This window comes from Anomaloglossus baeobatrachus, chromosome 4 (genome assembly GCF_048569485.1).
Source record: "Anomaloglossus baeobatrachus isolate aAnoBae1 chromosome 4, aAnoBae1.hap1, whole genome shotgun sequence".
NCBI classification, from domain to species: Eukaryota; Metazoa; Chordata; class Amphibia; order Anura; family Aromobatidae; genus Anomaloglossus; species Anomaloglossus baeobatrachus.
This window is the reverse complement of record NC_134356.1, coordinates 652,719,481-652,736,612: the sequence shown is the minus strand read 5'-3', so window position 1 is coordinate 652,736,612 and position 17,132 is coordinate 652,719,481. Positions and strand designations below refer to the sequence as shown.

The 17,132-nt window shown below is 55.7% G+C and overlaps 1 non-coding gene across 1 annotated transcript; it reads right to left on the bottom strand.

Moving 5' to 3' along the window:
* Nucleotides 1-770: 770 nt before the first annotated feature.
* Nucleotides 771-842, bottom strand: TRNAE-CUC (transfer RNA glutamic acid (anticodon CUC)). Its single transcript has one exon. It is a non-coding gene; the product is annotated as a tRNA-Glu (tRNA).
* Nucleotides 843-17,132: the final 16,290 nt, after the last annotated feature.

Below are 17,132 nucleotides of genomic sequence, written 5' to 3'. Positions count from 1 at the left end.
GAGCCTAAGCCTCAGTGATCAGCAGTGATGTCACTCCGGTTAGTTAGTGCACATGTGCGGGCGATCCTTGACCTATCCTCGCTCCTGTGCATTACAGTACTTTGACCTGCCCTCAGCACGGCAGATCATAGTGCACCTGCACAGGACCGCAATGCTGGCTTGTGTGGATGATGTAGGATGCGTCATTTAAACTGGGCGTAGAAGAAGGAGAACAGCAATCGCAGCAGAGAGAAGAGGCGCCGGACCCGTGAGCAGCGACACCCATTGGACTGGACTGACCCGCAGGTGAGTCTAATAAAGGTTTTTTTACATTCTACAGAGAGGCCTGGGCTCTTATATACAGTATTCTGGAACGCCGTATATAAGAGCTCACTGGTGGTGGCTGCAACTAATAATGGAAAAATCTGGTGACAGGTTCCCTTTAAAGATAATGCAAATATTGAATTCAAGACTACATATATATATGATCTTTCCTTTACGATCTGTTTGGTAATTGAAGCAGTTGTTGTCTGCGTTATATGTGCAAATGATGGCTTCTTGTGAGGATTTGACAAAACCCTCCGACTGTTCCTATATCTAGTAAATAGATTTCAGCATTAGAATATAATCGCTCTCACTAATGTCTCCATGTCTGTCATTTTACCAGAATAGTAAAGTATTAATACCCTGAATACAAACAATGAACCAAGGCTCAGCCGCCTAAACATACAATATTATATCTATTTATGAAGCTGAACTAAAAATATTGTCAATAGCGATAAAAAAAGGACTTCCCTGACCGGGAATCGAACCCGGGCCGCGGCGGTGAGAGCGCCGAATCCTAACCACTAGACCACCAGGGAGAGTGTGTAAGTACTGCCACTGTCTCACTCACGGCCTGATGAAAAGCAGCAACAACAATGACAAATTCAGGAGGACAGTGGAATTTACATAAGTTAAAAACACATAAATAGTAAATGAAAGGTCTTTATTAGTGGTATTATTAATATACTAGAAGGTGGCCCGATTCTACGCATCGGGTATTCTAGAATTTACGTATTGTGTAGTTAATGTATGATTTTTGTTATATATATATTATAGATGTTGTTGTCTGTAGTTACCAAGTGTTTGTGTAGGGGCTGTAAATGTTCTGGGTGTGGCGGGGGGTGAGAGCGGTGTTGTTTGTGTGTTGCGTGTGTTGCGTTATTTGTGGCGCGCGCTGTATGTCTGTAGCGTTGTGTGTGTTGCGCGGTTTGTGTGTGTGTGGTGTGTTTTGGGGGGAGGTATGTTTTGTGTAATGTGTGTGTTCTGTGGTATGTGCGTATATTTGTGTGTGCCGCGGTGTTTGTGTGTTGGGTGTTGTGTGTGTGCGGCGTTGTCTGTGTGTGTGGGTGTCTGTGTAGGGCGGTGTTTGTGGTTCCCAGTGTGTGTGTGGTGTGTTGTGCAGTGCGTGTGTGGCAGTGTGTGTGTGTGTGTGTGTTTTGGGGGGAGGTGTGCACCCCCCATCGTGCTCCTTCCCCCATGCTGCGCACCCCCCATCGTGCTCCATCCCCCATGCTGCGCACCCCCCATCGTGCTCCATCCCCCATGCTGCGCACTCCCCATTGTGCTCCATCCCCCATGCTGCGCATTTCCCATCGTGCTCCATCCCCCATGCTGCGCACTCCCAAACGTGCTCTATCCCCCATGCTGCGCACTCCCCATTGTGCTCTATCGCCCATGCTGCGCACTCACAAACATGCTCCATCCCCCATGCTGCGCACTCCCCATCGTGCTCTATCCCCCATGCTGCGCACTCCCAAACGTGCTCCATCCCCCATGCTGCGCACCCCCCATCGTGCTCCATCCCCCATGCTGCGCACCCCCCATCGTGCTCCATCCCCCATGCTGCGCACTCCCCAATTGTGCTCCATCCCCCATGCTGCGCATTCCTCATCGTGCTCCATCCCCCATGCTGCGCACCCCCCATCATGCTCCATCCCCCATGCTGCGCACTTCCCCATCTTGCTCCATCCCCCATGCTGCGCACTCCCCATCGTGCTCCATCCCCCATGCTGCGCACTCCCCATCGTGCTCCATCCCCCATGCTGTGCACCCCCCATCGTGCTCCATCCCCCATGCTGCGCACCCCCCATCATGCTCCATCCCCCATGCTGCGCACTTCCCCATCTTGCTCCATCCCCCATGCTGCGCACTCCCCATCGTGCTCCATCCCCCATGCTGTGCACCCCCCATCGTGCTCCATCCCCCATGCTGCGCACCCCCCATCGTGCTCCATCCCCCATGCTGCGCACTCCCCATTGTGCTCCATCCCCCATGCTGCGCATTCCCCATCGTGCTCCATCCCCCATGCTGCGCACTCCCAAACGTGCTCTATCCCCCATGCTGCGCACTCCCCAATTGTGCTCCATCCCCCATGCTGCGCATTCCTCATCGTGCTCCATCCCCCATGCTGCGCACTCCCAAACGTGCTCTATCCACACACACACCACTTCTCCCTGAGCCCACCGGTGGGCGGTCCCAGCAGCTGTGCTGCACGCCGTGCTCCTCTGCCGACACTCACAGATCCGATCGCATACACTCACACACACACTCACACACATCCGATCGCATACACTCACACACACACACATCCGATCGCATACACTCACACACACACTCACACATCAGAACACACTCACACACATCCGATCGCATACACTCACACACACACACTGACGATATCGCACATACCGCTCACACGATCACAACATCCGGAGATACCACATGCTTCCGGCCGTGTGATCCTCCGGCAGGTCCTGGAAGGTCACTGCACAGTATCGCCGTCGAGAAGCAAGCGATATCACGGGATGTTGTGAGTGTGTGGATGCGAATCGGATGTGTGTGTGAGGTGTGTGTGTGAAAGTGAGTGTGATCTGATGTGTGTGTGTGTCTGTTCTCACCTGGGAGTCGGGTCTCCATATCGGTTCGGGGAATGCGTGCGGGGGGCTGGAGCCTGGGCGAGCGGCCAATCCGTGCGGGGGGGCGGAGGCGAGGCGAGCGGCCAATGAGACGCTTGTCGCGGTAAGGACACAATTTTGGAGCAAGACAGACAGACAGACAGACAGAATAAGGCAATTATATATATAGATATTATTATTATTATTATTTATTTATAGAGCACCATTGATTCCATGGTGCTGTACATGAGAAGGGGGTTACATACAGAACACATATACAAGTTACAATAGACAGACTAGTGCAGAGGGAAGAGGGCCCTACCCTTGCGGGCTTACATTCTATAGGATTATGGGGAGGAGACACTAGGTGGGGTGTAGGTGGGGCGGCAGCTCCGCACGGTGGTGGGGCAGTGAGGTCATTCAAGGTTATAGGCATTTCTGAACAGATGAGTCTTTAGGTTCCGTTTGAAGTTTGCAAGTGTAGCAGATAGTCTGATGTGTTGAGGCAGTGAGTTAGATATCAATGTGTTATTTTTAGGACATGGTGATTTCACGGTGACAGAGATACCAACCACTGTATACCATGTGTATTGCTACAAATGGACTCGGATGAGGCTTTTCTGTACAGTCCTCCTATTCTGTAATTGGAAGCAGTTGTGTTCCTGTTTGGTTTCGATCCGGGGTCCTTTCGCATGTGATAATAGGGATGAATAAATATATAAATTACATAGCTTATCTTATATTATGTAATGCTAATTATGAACAGTATATATGGTACTTTTCACATTAAAAAAAATATGTGTTTCTGCCCGGTTTCGAACCGGGGATATTTCGCGTGTGAGGCGAACGTGATAACCACTACACTACAGAAACTTGAGTGGTGACCCAGCCATGTACAATCCAGAGACATCAATGCTAAATTTGTGGACGGAAAAGTGCTTCTTATAATCCAAAAATACGGTAATAAAACCCTGTTTTTTTGCGTTTTTACTCCCTTCGACATCACTTATTATTTCAGGTATAATAGTTTTTTTGTTATTTCTCATGATCTTATCGTAGTCACTGGGTAGGTGGGATTGTAGTTTTATTCTAAGGTCCAGAATTTGATTGTGTAGAAGGGAGGAGTAGATTGGTGGCCAGGATTAAAGAGTGTATATTATTAGTCATTTCTTTAATTTTTTTTCCCTCTTGAATCTAGAGGCTACTTGTATCAAAGCACCTTGGAAAACCGCTTTGCAGGCATTCTATAGAATTAGTGGCCATACATCTGTAACGGGGGCAGGGGGTGCCTCAGGGGTTGTAGTCGCGGTCTCCCGCCCAGGGGGCGGCAGGCTGACCCCCGGCCCGGCCGTCACTGTTAAAACGGAGGTGTTGTTTGTGGGGCAGAGTGTGGGTGGCAGGGACGCGTTCGTGCCGGTACCTGAGTTCTCCGTTACGCCGTTTTCCCTCGGCTCGCCAGCCCCTTTATCAGTTACAGAAAAGAGCCACTGACAGGCAGCTGGTAAACTAAGAAACATTTTATTGAACGAGGCTTCCATTTTCTGTTACACTTCTCAGCAGCAAGTTACTTCAGTACTTCACTTTAACGTTACAGATTACGTTCCTTCCTGACGGTTTCCCCTTTTTGCTGACGGTCACTCTCCTTCACCTGCAGGGGACACTTGTTAACCCCCTAGTAGCTGTACTCTGAACCCTGAATTACTGCAGGGCAGATCTAGCACACACTACCGGTTCCGGATGAGTTCCCACTCCTCTTTACACCTTTTAGCATCAAGTCACATCGGTTTATAGGTTACACTTCTTGCTGACGGTTTCCTCTTTCCCCGGTAACTTTCCCTTGCCTGCAGGGGACATGCGTTAACCCCCTAGTAGCTGCACACTGAACCCGGATTTACTATAGGGCAGATCTAGCACAGACTACCAGCTCTGGATAAGTTCTCACCTCTCCACTTCTTTGTCAGGGCACTAACCTTCGCCTGCAGGGGCCACTTGTTATCCCCCTGATAGCTGCACTCCACTCTAGTACACACCACCGGCTCCGGACTAGTCCCAACTCTTCCACCGTTTCTCATGGGTTTCATCTGCTTTCTAGCCAAGAGTACTCACTCAGGCTGACTGCCTCGTCTCACTCCCACACTCTGCCCCGTCACCTCAGACCGAGCTTGCTCGCCTCTCACATCTCACTGCACACTGGACTCTGCATTCAGAACCCTTCCTTCCCCACCTAGGCTCCCCTGCCCCTTCCTTCCCTGCCACTGTTACCAGGGGAACCACTGCTCTACACTGGCACCTAGTGGAGAAACAGTTTATGACAGGTAACATTTTACCATCAACATTTACAATTTGCCACCATACTACTGTGGCGTTTTCAGGGGGGAAAAACCGCTCCTTCACTACCAGGGGTCCGACTACCCCTTACACATCTTCTTATCATCTATATATATAATTGCCTTATTCTGTCTGTCTGTCTGTCTGTCGGTCTTGCTCCAAAATTCTGTCGTTACCGCGACAAGCGTCTCATTGGCCGCTCGCCTCGGCTCCGCCCCCCCGCACGGATTGGCCGCTCGCCCAGGCTCTGCCCCCCCACGGATTGGCCTCTCGCCCCGGCCCCCTGCACGCATTGGCAACTCGGCCACGCCCCGCCCCCTCACGCATTGCACGCTCGCTCTGGCCCCGCCCCCCGCACGCATTCCCCGAACCGACATGGAGCCCCGACTCCCAGGTGAGTGCTGTACCCCCGGGAGCCCACACCAGCGTACGCCGGCAACCCAGCCGACACATACCCTCGCATTGCTGGGGTTGCCGGCGTACACTGGTGTGGGCTCCCGTGCGTGCTGGGGGCGGGGTACGCTGGTAACCATGGTACACATCGGGTAATATTGTGTAGCATGGTTACCAGCGTACACGCATCAAGGTCCTGCAGCGGCGGAACACACACACACACGCACACACATAAGAACAGACAAACACACACACATCAGATCACACTCACTCTCACACACACCTCACACACACATCAGATTGCATCCACACACTCACAACATCCAGTGATATCGCTTGCTTCTCGGCGGTGATACTGTGCGTGCAGTGACCTTCCAGGACCTGCCGGAGGATCACATGGCCGGAAGCATGTGGTATCTCCGGATGTTGTGAGTGTGAGCGCGTATGTGCAATATCGTCAATGGGTGTGTGCGTGTATGCGATCGGATGTGTGCGTGTATGCGATCGGGTGTGTGCGTGTATGCGATCGGGTGTGTGCGTGTATGCGATCGGGTGTGTGCGTGTATGCGATCGGATGTGTGCGTGTATGCGATCGGATGTGTGCGTGTATGCGATCGGATGTGTGCGTGTATGCAATCGGATGTGTGCGTGTCGGCAGAAGGCAGAGGAGCACTGCGTGCAGCACAGCTGCTGGGACCGCCCACCGGAGGGCACAGGCAGAAGTGGGGTGTGAGTGTATGCGATCAGATGTGTGCGTGTATACTGTCTGATGTGTGACTGTGGAGCACGATGGGGGGTGCACAGCATGGGGGATGGAGCACGATGGGAAGTGCGCAGCATGGAGAATGAAGCACGATGGGGAGTGCGCAGCATGGGGGATGGAGCACGATGGGGCGTGCGCAGCATGGGGGATGGAGCACGATGGGGAGTGCACATCATGGGGGATGGAGCACGATGGGGAGTGCGCAGCATGGGGGATGGAGCACGATGGGGAGTGCACAGCATGGGGGATGGAGCAAGATAGGGAGTGCGCAGCATGGGGGATGGAGCACGATGGGGAATGCGCAGCATGGGGGATGGAGCACGATGGGGAGTGCGCAGCATGGGGGATGGAGCACGATGGGGAGTGCACAGCATGGGGGATGGAGCACGATGGGGAGTGCGCAGCATGGGGGATGGAGCACAATGGGGGGTGCGCAGCATGGGGGATGGAGCACGATGGGGGGTGCGCAGCATGGGGGATGGAGCACGATGGGGGGTGCGCAGCATGGGGGATGGAGCACGATGGGGGTGGTGCAGCATGGGGGATGGAGCACGATGGGGGTGCGCAGCATGGGGGATGGAGCACGATGGGGGTGCACACCTCCCCCCAAAACACACACGAACACACTGCCACACGCGCACCGCACAACACACCACAAATACTGGCAACTACACTCAACAATATCTATATATATATAACAAAAATCATACATTAACTACACAATAAATTCTAGAATACCTGATGCGTTAGAATCGGGCCACCTTCTAGTCTTCTATAAAGTAGTTAGCTAGAGCCTTCTCTATTGTTTGTCAGTTATTGGTGGAGATAATTATTGTATCTCCTGCCGAATGTGTTCTATGTCCCACTCAGAGGGGCATGGTCAGTTTTTGTGATTGTGGCATGCTAGGTACGGGGAAGCGAAGCGAAGGTACCAAGCGAGCGGCGAATGGTAAGGGATGGTACCAATAGCGTGCTATCTATACTACCATCTGCCAGGACATACTTTGGGACAAGCAACATTTCAGATATCCAGATTTTCCTATTTATCTATCATATATTTTTTTCTTATATATGTATATGTGACGCCCTGGGCAAGCCAGGGTTCACAGGTCATCACACCACCACACCCTACATCCCAGTTAGGAACACCAAGGCTACTAAAATCCTTGTTGCCTTCCTCCAGGGACTGATGTTCACACCAGGGAGTGGGCCAGGCGGTTGGCTCCGCCCACCGAGGAGTACACAGCCCTGGAGGCGGGAGGAACCAGGCAGATAGGTTTGGGAGGAGGAAGAGTGAGGAGTAAACAGTGGAGTTCGGTTAGGGAAGTGAAAGTGAAGTAGTAGTGGAGCAAAGAAGAAAAGAGTAAAAGTGAGAGGAGGAAAGCCTGAAGTTGGTCCGGCTGTGTGCAGGACAGAGTCAGCAAGGTCAGCAACGGCGGTGACAGTCTGGAGGGGGACTGCTCGGAGGTTGCTGGAAGGACCGCGGACGGGTAGTGGCCCGGCGGTCTGGAGCAGTATACAAAGACCAGTCAGCACCAGGGCAGGGGCCTCTCGGACCCTGGCAAGGCTAGGAGTCTCCGTGAATTTGCCAAATCCGTCAGTGAAGGGGACGTCTGTCTCCAAACAACCAAGTCCCGATTGAAGGCAACAGTCCAACCATTGAGGAGAGACACCGCCACCGCCAGGGCACCAGTTTCTCAGGGCCAGCGCCTGCGGGCAAAGTAGGGCTCCTCCGGCCCATATCCAAGCCAGGGAGCGGGTTACCGGTGGGAACCCATCGCTACCAACACAGGAACATTAGGTGCAGGACAAAGGGACATCACCGTCACCTACTGGGAGAGCAAGTGCAGCCGTCCGTGGGAACCGTCTTTCCAGCCGTGTGTTTTACCGAAAACTGTGTCAACGTCTCAGGCTGAGTGAGCACCACAGTGCCGCAAGGCACAGCGCTGCCCCCGCGTCCCTGCACCCCACCAAGCCCTGCATCTCCCACCTCATCACTGGGCCCCAGGATCACCAACCCCTACCCACGGAGGGGCAACACAACAACTGGCTGCTCCATACCATCCTTCCAGGGATCCCCATACAGAGCAGCGGTGGTGTCAACCAAATCACCACAACCGTGGGTGGCGTCACGGACAATAAACAATCCCCACACCCAAAAACCCCCTTTCACTCACGGGCAAGGAGCGCCGCTAGAGTCCCCGGGATCCGGCCCATCGCTCGAGCCACCGAGCAGCAGCAGGCCGCAGCAGCTGCGGCAGCCGGACCCGAGCAGCAGTGGGAGAGCGCGGCGTCCCCTCCTCCGCCCGCGACAACTTGGCGTCACGAACAGGATCTTACCGCTCTCCGTTGGGTAGAGGTGCGCCTTGTGACCGCCGGAGGTATCCGGCTGAAAAATTTCGGAAGTCAGCATCTTTGGCGCGAAAAGTTCCCGCTCGAGCGTCTTCTCGAGTAGCAGAGGCGCGAAGGCCACAACTCCGCCCCAAGAGAGGAGGGGCCGGAAAGAAGCTAAGGGGGACGAAATGGCGGCTGGCCGCATGTGAGCTCGGCTATGGAAGCAGGGACGCCAGGACCCTGCGGCCATTTATTGGTTCCTGGAAGAGGCCGCTGCTAAAGATGCTGAGTCCGACAAACAACACCGTGGTCCCCGCGCCCGGCATGGCGGCGTGGGTGGAAGTCCGGACCGCCCAGCAAAGCAGCCGTCTGCAGGTCCGCATGCAGCTCCTCTTGGAGGAGTGGGAGGCCGACATGGTGGAAGTGGTGGCTGCTATGCGGAGATGCGAGGTGGAGGAAGATTTGGAGGAACGGGTAAGAGACCCACGTCCCTGTATTCCCGAGGGATCGGCCGCTGCGGCTGAGGGGCCCGGCCTACACCCGTTCACCCTGCTGCCTCTCCCGCTACCCGCGTTAGCTGCTGCTGCCCCGCTACTAGGCCCGCTACTGTGGTGCCCCAGGACCTGGTCGCCACAACAGCATTGCCCTCCCAAAGGGTTAATGCTGAGCCTGGAGGTAATTGGGAGGTCCATTGGCCAGTAAGTTAACATCCAACGCAGTTCTCCCACCGGCCAGCAGGGGGAGCTCTGAACCTGGGATTCCAGGGAGGATCCCCTTAAGTCTCATTTGAGGGAGGAAGTAGTGGTCAGTCTGTAGAGAGCAGTAGGAGTGAACAGACGCAGAGTGAGCTGTCCTGTGAATCTGGGGCCTAGAGCTAGAGTAGCTTGGCCCAGAGAAGCAGGAGTAGCTGAGAGGCAGCAGAGAAACTCGGACATCGGAGTCTGTGGCCACCAGGGCTTAAAATACTTCCTGGTAGCCGAATCCGAAGGGCAGGAGAGCTGCAAGCGCCTGGCCCAAAAACATCCCAAAAGTACAGCTGCAGCATCAAGGCCAGTGTGGATTCCAGCAGAGAAGCACCAGAGAGAGAGCCTGCGCAGCCTGCTACAGAGGGAAAGGGACACACCAACAGTCCCAGCAGCACAGAGGGCCATTGCTGGATTCAGAGAAGCAGGGTCCTATCGTAACAAAGCAAAGTACAGGAGTGGGCCTCATACTCAGCTGGCCAGAGAGATCACCCCAAGTACTTCCAGGCCGACCGGATCCCCATCACCACCTGTAACGGTCTCCCAGGACTGGACTGTTTCCAAAGTAAAGAGGAAAAGGTAAAGAGACTGTTGTTTATGTGTTAGGACCAGGTGGACGGGCAGACCCCGGAGGTGGATCCACTGGGCCGAACTCCTTGATGATGGTAAGGGGTCCGGTAGCTGGAGCACTACAGATAGCAGGACAGTCCGTGCACAAGAGTATAATGGAGAAGTCCCTGGGACCACGGAGTCACTGATGGTAGTCCGGGTGACGGAGCTCAGGTTCGGAAGCCGAGATGATGTCAGGCGGAGTCCGGAACCGTTGGAGCGAGATGACAGGTCACCACAGGGATCAGAGATGGTACGGACTGTCAGGATGGCAGATAGGCAGCGTTCGGGGTGCGGGATTCGGCAGGACCGGATGGCAAGGCAGGATCGGCTCTAGAGAGAGAGGTGAGTATCTCACAGGAACACAAGGAGACCTGACTCCTAGCTTGGGAAACACGAAGAACAGGCCCCGCCCACTTGGACACTAAACCCCTTTATACCCTGTACCTGTGTGCTTCTTTCCTGTCAGTGGACGCTGGCCCTTTAAGAAAGGGTCAATGACCGCGCGCCCTAATGCGCATGCACGCGGCCCGGGTGCCAGAAGCCAGAGCAGGAAGCTGTGAGGAGGAAGCAGCAGAGCCAGGCTGGGGCTGAGAAGCCGACGGGCGCCAGGAGCGGGGACCAGGACGCCTGGGAAGCGCAGGCAATGGAGGCTGGAGAGCGGGGAGCGGCGGAGACCGGACCGAAGAACCGGGGAGCGAGGCAGGGGAGCCGAGGAGCGTGGCAGGTGAGCCGGGGAGCAGGGCAGGGGACCCGGGGAGCGTGACAGTACCCCCCCCCCACGCCCCCCTCCCCGCAACCGGGACAGGAAGGCACGGATCAGAGGAGTGCCCACATTCTCCCGAGGCTCCCAGGACCTATCCTCAGGACCATACCCTGCCCAGTCCACCAGGAAGAACTGTCGACCCCGTACGGTCTTCATGGCCACGATATCCCTTACCGCATAGATGTCGTCATCGGCAATAGGAGGAGGAGCCGAACTGGCAGCAGCGGAGAAGGGACCAAGGACAACCGGCTTGAGCAGGGAGACGTGGAAGGAGTTGGGTATCCTCATCGTGGCCGGGAGCTGTAGCTTGTAGGAGACCTCATTGATCTTGCTGAGGACTTTAAACGGCCCGATGTAGCGAGGACCCAGCTTGTAGGATGGTAGCTTCAATCGGACGTACTTGGAGGCAAGCCAGACGAGATCTCCAGAAGAGAAACACGGAGAGTCCAGACGTCTCTTGTCCGCGTGTCTCTTCATCCGCAGGGAAGCACGTTCAAGGGACGTCTTGACAGAGTCCCAAATCGTAGAAAAGTCACGGACTACAGCATCAGCAGCAGCAACATCCGAGGAAGGGGATACAGGTAAAGGGACGGAAGGCTGAAGTCCGTAAACGACATGGAAGGGAGGGCTGGAGGAGGACTCACTGACGTGGTGGTTATGGGAGAATTCAGCCCAAGGAAGAAGCGTGGACCAGTCGTCATGATGGGCGTTGACGTAGTGACGTAAGAAGGAGGTCAAGATCTGATTGACCCGTTCCACTTGGCCGTTCGACTGAGGATGGTAAGCTGAAGAAAAGTCCAGAGTCACTCCCAGATGTTTGCAGAGAGCCCTCCAGAAGCGGGAGGTGAACTGAGTTCCTCTGTCGGACACAATGTGTGATGGAAAGCCATGCAAGCGGAAGATGTGAAGTATATAGGCGTCCGTGAGTTCTTGGGCAGAGGGCAGTCGAGTCATAGGGACGAAATGAGCCATTTTAGAGAATCGATCCACCACGACCCATATGACTGTGTGTCCGGAGGACAATGGCAAGTCCGTAATAAAGTCCATCGCAATGTGTTGCCACGGAACTGAGGGTATAGGCAGAGGCAGAAGACGGCCATATGGCAGGTGTTTGGGCGTCTTGTTCCTGGCACAAGAGGAGCAGGCAGAGACAAAAGAAGCGACGTCCGTGCGAAGGGATGGCCACCAGTAATGACGTACAATCGCACTCCATGTTCTCTTCTGACCAGCATGACCGGCTGTTTTCGAGGCATGGCCCCACTGTAACACTTTTTGCCTGTCAGTCTCATAGACATAGGTCTTCCCGGGCGGTATCTGGGCCAGGGTGACAGGAGCCACCGGAATGATTTTACTAGGACAGATGATGGGTTGAGATGTCTCCTCCTCCTGCTGCATGGGCATGAAAGACCTGGACAAGGCATCAGCGCGTACATTCTTGTCCGCGGGTCGGAAATGGAGCTGGAAATCGAATCTGGCAAAGAACAAGGACCACCTGGCTTGCCGTGGGTTCAGTCGCTGAGCAGACCGCAGGTATTCCAGGTTCCTGTGGTCCGTGTAAATAATAAAGGGGTACACTGCTCCTTCCAGAAGGTAGCGCCATTCCTCCAGAGCCAGTTTGACTGCCAATAGTTCTCGGTCACCGATGGTGTAGTTGCGTTCAGGCGCTGAGAAGCTCTTGGAGAAAAAACCGCAAGTCACCATCTTCCCGGAGGAGGACTTCTGCATGAGCACTGCTCCGGCTCCCGAGGAGGAGGCATCCACCTCCAAGGTGAACTGGCGGTTTAACTCCGGACGGTGGAGTACAGGAGAGGAGGCAAATGCCCTCTTCAGAGAGCCAAACGCGGCGTCGGCCGCAGGTGACCAGTCCTTTGGATTAGCCCCCTTCTTGGTCAAGGCGGAGAGAGGAGCAGTCAGAGCAGAGAAGTGAGGGATGAACTTGCGGTAGTAGTTGGCGAATCCCAGAAAGCGTTGGATTGCCTTCAGTCCAGAAGGAGGAGGCCAGTTGAGAATGGAGGAGACCTTCTTTGGATCCATCTGCAGTCCGGTATCGGAGATGATGTAACCCAGGAAGGGGAGAGAAGACTGCTCAAAGACACACTTCTCGTACAGACGATTCTCTCTCAGTCTTTGTAGAACCAGCTGCACGTTCTCTCTGTGGGTCTGGAGGTCCGGAGAGAAGACAAGGATATCATCCAGATACACCACCACACAGACGTAGAGAAGGTCCCGGAAAACGTCGTTCACCAATTCTTGAAAGACTGCTGGTGCGTTACACAGGCCGAAGGGCATCACGCAGTATTCATAGTGCCCATCGCGAGTATTGAACGCGGTCTTCCATTCGTCCCCAGAGCGGATGCGAACCAGGTTGTAGGCACCCCGAAGATCCAACTTGGTGAACACACGAGCTCCTCTAAGCCGATCAAACAATTTGGGGATGAGCGGCAGGGGATACTTGTTTTTCACGGTGATTTGGTTCAATCCCCGGTAGTCTATGCATGGGCGTAAGTCTCCTTCTTTCTTCTTAACGAAGAAGAAGCCTGCTCCAGCAGGAGAGGAGGATCTCCGAATGAATCCCCTTGCCAGGCTCTCTGTGATGTAGGTAGACATGGCCCTTGTCTCGGCTGGAGACAGCGGATATATCCGTCCTCGAGGAGGTGTAGTTCCCGGGAGCAGGTCGATGGCACAATCGTATGGACGATGTGGCGGAAGTACCTCTGATTCCTTTTTATCGAAGACATCCGCGAAGGACCAATAGGCCGAGGGCAGTCCCGGTAGGGACTCTGGAACCGGAGGTCGTCGGATGGGTTGTATGGTCTTCAGACAGTTTTCATGGCAAGAAGAGCCCCATCGGGTGATTTCACCAGTGCCCCAGCTGACTGATGGCTCGTGTGTCCGTAACCAGGGAAGTCCCAGCAGGATTTGATGGGACATGTGTGGAAGGACGTAGAGAGCGATGGTCTCGGTGTGCAGGGCACCGATACGCAGTTCGACCGGCTTGGTGATCCATGAGATGGTGTCAGAGAGGGGTCTCCCATCCACAGAGGCAATCACGAGGGGTTTGTCGAGTGGAGTAACAGGCACCTGGTACTTGTCCACCGTGGCTTGCTGGATGAAATTGCCTGCTGCCCCAGAATCGAGGTACGCCTCAGCCGTGAAGCGCGTCTCTCCCGTTGTCACTTGTACAGTCCACATAACCGGGTCTGAGAGAGTCCCAGCACCTAGGGTGGCCTCTCCTACCAACCCTAGGCTTTGGAGTTTCCCGGCCTTTCTGGACAGGAGCGTAGCAGGTGTGTGCCCTCTCCGCAGTAGAAGCAGAGGTCCTTGGCGAGCCGCTCTGCTCGGCGTTGTTCAGACTGCCGCACACGGTCGATCTGCATGGGCTCGTGGACGGAGACACCAGATGCCGTTGACTGAAGTACGGCGGGCTTCTGCGGAGGAGAGGAATGCCGTACCGGACGTCTCTCACGGGACACTTCTTTGGATCGCTCCTGAAAGCGAATGTCCACTCGAGTCGCTAGGGTAATCAGGGCATCCAGGGTGGACGGTACGTCACGGCCAGCCAGCTCATCTTTAATTCGACCCGAGAGTCCTTCCCAGAAGGCGGCGGTTAGAGCCTCGTTGTTCCACCCGAGTTCCGAGGCCAAGGTGCGAAAACGGATGGCGTATTGACCCACCGTCAGAGTCCCCTGACATAACCGGAGAAGAGATGAGGCAGACGCGGAGGCGCGTCCGGGCTCGTCAAAGGTGCCACGAAATGCCTGCAGGAACTCCTGGATGTTTGTGGTCACAGGATCCTGCTTCTCCCACAAGGGGTTCATCCACGCCAGTGCCTCACCCTCTAGATGGGACATGATGAACGCGACCTTGGCTTGGTCGGAGGCAAACAAATGCGGCAGCTGCGTGAAATGGAGGGAGCATTGGTTTATGAAACCCCTGCAGGTCTTGGGATCTCCGGCGTACCGGGGTGGTGAGGCCAAACGAAGTCTGGAAGCATCCGAAGAGGCTGCCACGGGGGCTGGAGCCGTGGATTGGCTAGTGGAAGCCCGAGATGCTGAAGATGTAATTGACGCTTGTAGCGTGTTCAGGCGGGCGTCCACCGAAGTCATGAAGTTCAGCATGCGGGTCTGGGTCTCACGCTGGCGTTGGAGTTCCTCCTGCAAGGCCGCTAGTGCTTCAGCGGGATCCATGGCCTGTTCTTACTGTTAGGACCAGGTGGACGGGCAGACCCCGGAGGTGGATCCACTGGGCCGAACTCCTTGATGATGGTAAGGGGTCCGGTAGCTGGAGCACTACAGATAGCAGGACAGTCCGTGCACAAGAGTATAATGGAGAAGTCCCTGGGACCACGGAGTCACTGATGGTAGTCCGGGTGAAGGAGCTCTGGTTCGGAAGCCGAGATGATGTCAGGCGGAGTCCGGAACCGTTGGAGCGAGATGACGGGTCACCACAGGGATCAGAGATGGTATGGACTGTCAGGATGGTGTCAGGGCCAGGTGGACGGGCAGACCCAGGAGGTGGATCCACTGGGCCGAACTCCTAGATGGTGGTAAGGGGTCCGGTAGCTGGAGCACTATAGGCAGCAGAACAGTCCGTGCACAGGAGTATAACGGAGAAGTCCCTGGGACTACGGAGTCACTGGTGGTAGTCCGGGTGACGCAGCTCAGGTTCGGAAGCCGAGAAGATGTTAGGCGGGGTCCGGAACCTTTGGAGCGAGATGACAGGTCACCGCAGGGATCCGAGATGGTACGGACTGTCAGGATGGCAGATGGACTGCGTTCGGGGTTCGGGATTCGGTCTGGACCGGATGGCGAGGCAGGCACGGCTCTACAAGAGAGATAGGTGAGTATATACACATATACACCAGGAGACCTGACTCCTAGCTTAAGAAACACGAAGATCAGGCCCCGCCCCTTTGGACATAAACCCCCTTTATACCCTGTACCTGTTTTGCATCATTTCCTGTTAATGGACGCTGGCCCTTTAAGAAAGGGTCAATGACCGCGCGCGTGCCCTAATGCGCATGCGCGCGGCCCGAGTGCCAGAAGCCAGAGCAGGAAGCTGCGAGGAGGAAGCAGCAGGGCCAGGATGGGGCTGTGAAGCCGACGGACGCCGGGTGCGGGGACCAGGACGCTGGGGACGCGCTGGCAAGGGGTGCTGGAGAGCGGGGAGCGGCGGTGACCGGACCAAGGAACCGGGAAGCGAGACGGGGGACCCGGGGAGCGTGACAGGTGAGCCGGAGGGCAGCACAGGGGACCCGGGGAGCGTGACAGATGGCAGATAGGCAGCGTTCGGGGTGCGGGATTCGGCAGGACCGGATGGCAAGGCAGGATCAGCTCTAGAAGAGAGAGAGGTGAGTATCTCACAGGAACACAAGGAGACCTGACTCCTAGCTTGGGAAACACGAATAATAGGCCCCGCCCACTTGGACACTAAACCCCTTTATTTCCTGTCAGTGGACGCTGGCCCTTTAAGAAAGGGTCAATGACCGCGCGCGCGCCCTAATGCGCATGCGCATGGCCCGGGTGCCAGAAGCCAGAGCAGGAAGCTGTGAGGAGGAAGCAGCAGAGCCAGGCTGGGGCTGAGAAGCCGACGGGCGCCGGGAGCGGGGACCAGGACGCCTGGGAAGCGCAGGCAATGGAGGCTGGAGAGCGGGGAGCGGCGGAGACCGGACCGAAGAACCGGGGAGCGAGGCAGGGGAGCCGAGGAGCGTGGCAGGTGAGCCGGGGAGCAGGGCAGGGGACCCGGGGAGCGTGACATTATGCCTGGTTCTTTCATCGCCTGTCGGCCCTGCACCGTGTTAGCCACACAACCTCATAGACTTCCACGAGCATTAACAGTATCCCCGGGGCTCCGCTCCACCTGTGGGGAGCAGTACCACCATTGCTGCCATAACATCACCCCGGAGGCCTCACACAGCAGCGGCGGCTTAATAGCCGCAGACCACAGGTGGCGTCACGAACACAACCATTAACAAGCAAGCCACATATTCTACTGACACCCACCAGGGCCACGGAGCCGGACCCAGCCACCACTGACTACCACCGGACTAGTCCGGCCCGGCGCCGGGTGTCCCATAGCCCTGGAGTGGGCGAGTCAACTTTGGCGTCACGAACAGGATTTCGTGCCCGGTCCCACCGGGTACTGTGCGCCTGAAGAATTGCGCTTAAAAGACTGTGTTACTGCGTGTTTCACTGTTTGAAAACTGCCGCCGCCATTAGCCCCGCTGAGCGCAGGAAGAAAGGGTGTGTGCCTGACAAAGAGCGCGAAGGGAGCGCGCC